Source organism: Pan paniscus, chromosome 8, assembly GCF_029289425.2.
Source record: "Pan paniscus chromosome 8, NHGRI_mPanPan1-v2.0_pri, whole genome shotgun sequence".
Lineage (NCBI taxonomy): Eukaryota > Metazoa > Chordata > Mammalia > Primates > Hominidae > Pan > Pan paniscus.
This window is the reverse complement of record NC_073257.2, coordinates 28,011,526-28,014,973: the sequence shown is the minus strand read 5'-3', so window position 1 is coordinate 28,014,973 and position 3,448 is coordinate 28,011,526. Positions and strand designations below refer to the sequence as shown.

The window sequence follows — 3,448 nt, the reverse complement described above, 5'->3', positions numbered from 1 at the left end:
GGGAATAAATTCTGGTGTTCTATAGCACTATAGGCAGATAATAGTTAACAATTTATTGTATATTTTCAAATAGTTAGAAGAGAAGGTTTTGAATGTTTCCAATGCAAAGAAAGGACAAATGTTTGCGGTGATTTTTTTGGCTAATTACTCTGATTTGATCATTATACATTGTATGTATATATGGAAATATCACACCACAGCCCATAAATTCCATGGGCTATATTATTAGGTGCCCACTAAAAGCAACTTTAGGTTGAGGCGGAAAGATTTATTGGGCCCAGGAGTTCGAGGCTGCAGTAAGCTGTGATTCTGCCACTAAACTCTAGCCTGGGCAACAGAGCAAGACCCTGTCTCAAAAGAGATATAATTTTAATTAAAAAAAAAAAAAAAACCAGCTAAGGCTGGGCTCCATGGCTCGTGCCTGTAATCCCAGCACTTTGGGAGGCCGAGGCAGGCAGATCACTTGAGGTCAGGAGTTTGAGACCAGCCTGGTCAACATGGTAAAACCCTGTCTCTACCAAAAAATACAAAAATTAGCCAGGTGTGGTGGCACATGCCTGTAGTCCCACATACTCAGGAGGGTAAGGTGGGAGAACTGCTTGAACCTGGGACCAGAGATTGCAATGAGCTGAGATCGCGCCACTGCACTCCAGCCTGGGTAACAGAGTGAGACCCCACCTCAAATAATAAAAATAAAATTAAATTTAAAAACAGCTTTAGAAAGATATTGGGCTGGCAAATAGGGAAAAAAGGGGTGTCATAGATTCATTCATTCCTTCTATAGCTCTTATGAAGTGTCCTCTTTGTTACAGGCACTGTTTGGGTGATGGAGATACAGAGAGAAGCACATGACGTATGATTCTTCAGGAGCTGCTGGGCTAGTGCTGGGATGATGGCAAACGTATAAACCCTTGGCAGGGGAGGCAACATGGGAGCTGTGTCCTTGGTGATGGCAGGTAGTAAGGAAAGGGCATTCAAGGGCCTGGTGCCTCCAGAGACGAGGAAGGGAGCCCGGGGCATATGGAGGGCCTGGAGAGGCTCAGGTCAGAGCTAAGACCAGAGGTACAGTGAGGCTATGGTGTGGAAGGGACTTGAACACCAACCTAGGGGGATTTGACTTGATGCAGAAGGCAACTGGGAGCCACATTGTTTCTAAGTCAGGGGATGAACATGCTCCGATTGCCATGGAAGAATTTTCCAAGCAGCGCTATTGAAAAGAGTGATGGAGCCTGGATGCAGGGAGACATGGCATCTGGAGGCTGCTGCAGCCCTTGGCGTGTATACAGTTGGCGCTCACCTCTTCCCCTTCTTTGTTTCCTCCTCCCTTTCCTGATTTTCCTCTATCTCTTTCCTCTTCTTTACCTACTGCCCTCACTTTCTTCATCAGTTACTTTCTCCTCCATCCTTTCTTCCTGAAAGGGCCAGAAGCTCTAATTGTGGACAGGCTAGAACAGATCCTTTTGCCTCCTTTAGTATTTCTACTTCGAGTAAAAATGTCTGACGAGACAGTGTACTTCTGTAATATATCATCCTTATCAATAAAATAACTAACGAAGTTTGGCAATAAACTATCCAGTGATATACTCGTGGGGAAAACCTGAACACATTTAAGGAGTTTGGCGAGCAGTGCAGTTTCAAGGTGACCCTATTTATAGAATGGAGGCACCTTCCACCTCCTAAATGAACACATACTTCCATCTGCTGTGGCATTGTTCGGCTTCCTCTAGAATTTTCCTTGGCATCACCCGCAAGCCCCAACTTGTCCTACAGGGACAAGACACAGACTCACCAACTGTGAAGTTCTGAAATGCAGCTGATCTGCAATACTCACTGTGGCACCAACCTGCTGGTTTGAACAAGTATGAAAACCTTTTAGCAGAATACCAAGCAATAGGAGGTGCAAATTACCCTCACAGTGACCACGAGAAAAGCTTCTCCAACGCACAGTTGCAAATGGTGCAGGGTAGTTACCGGGTTCCTCAAAAATTAAAAAGAAACGGAGTCACTTAAAAAATAAAATAAAATCCAGCCAGACTCTAAAGCAAACCAGCTAGCAAGAATAGCTAGTGTACTGCAAAAGTAATGGGCTTTGCTTTTGTGAACCCAGAATGGAAAGTGCAAACTAATGGTTTGGCATAAGTCTTTTTCAGACATACCCAGATATACAGATAGTGATCGTGATAGTAAAAAAAGGAGTGTCTTGAAGATTTTTTTTTCTTTTTTTCTTTTTTTTTTTTTTTTGAGACAGAGTCTTGCTCTGTCACCCAGGCTGGGGTGCAGTGGCGCCATCTCGGCTCACTGCAAGCTCCACCTCCTGAGTTCACACCATTCTGCCTCAGCCTCCTGAGTAGCTGGGACTACAGGCACCCGCCACCACACCCGGCTAATTTTTTGTGTTTTTAGTAGAGACAGGGTTTTACCGTGTTAGCCAGGATGGTCTCAATCTCCTGACCTCCTGATGCGCCCGCCTCGGCCTCCCAAAGTGCTGGGATTACAGGCGTGAGCCACCGCGCCCCGGCCTAAGGATTTCTTTTGGTCTTTGTTTTTCTGTAAGTTGGTTAGTTATTACTGCTTAATAAAACACTCCAGGCCGGGCGCAGTGGCTCACGCCTGTAATCCCAGCACTTTGGGAGGCTGAGGCAGGCGAATCACTTGAGGTCAGGAGTTTAAGACCAGCCTGGCCAATATGGCAAAACCCCGTCTCTACTAAAAATACAAAAATTAGCCCAGCATGGTGGCAGGCGCCTGTAATCCCAGCTACTTGCAGAGCTGAGACAGGAGAATCGCTTGAACCCAGGAGGCGGAGGTTGCAGTGAGCTGAGATTGTGCCATTGCACTCTAGCCTGGGCAACAAGAGTGAAGCTCCGTCTCAAAAAAAAAAAAAAAAAAATGGTTAGGATAGTACGTTTTATGTTGTATGTATTTTTCCAAAATTAAAAAAGAAGTTAAAACAATTTAAATGAAAGAAGACCAATTGTACAACTATAATCTTACATCTGTAGTAGGAGTGGGCCAGGCAGAATAGAAAATTCCCAAAGGCCTTTTAAAATACACTGGCAAGATACTACTTAGCCCAGGGCCTGGTGGCTAGGCTGGTTCTCTGCTTTCCAATTGGAGGCCTCTGCTTGCAAACACGCTCCACCAGATCATCGGTCAGGCCAAGAAGCATCCAAACTTGATCTCCCTCTTAGTATTTATTGGAGCTAGAGGTACTGGAGCAGGACTGTATCTCTTGCGTCTGGCATTTTTCAATCCAGATGATAGTTGGGACTGAAAGAATCACCTAGATCCCTGGAACAAACTGGGTCCCGATGATCAATTCAAGTTCTACTCAATTAATGTGGATCACGGCAAACTGAAGAAAGAAGGTCCAGATTTCTAAATGAAATGTTTCACTATAAAGCTGCTTTAGACTGAAGGTCTTCCAGAATCCGTCCGCACAATTTTC

General features: G+C 44.9%; 1 pseudogene; it reads left to right on the top strand.

Moving 5' to 3' along the window:
- The first annotated feature begins 1,020 nt into the window (after positions 1-1,020).
- Positions 1,021-3,448, top strand: LOC129393125 (cytochrome c oxidase subunit NDUFA4-like; annotated as a pseudogene).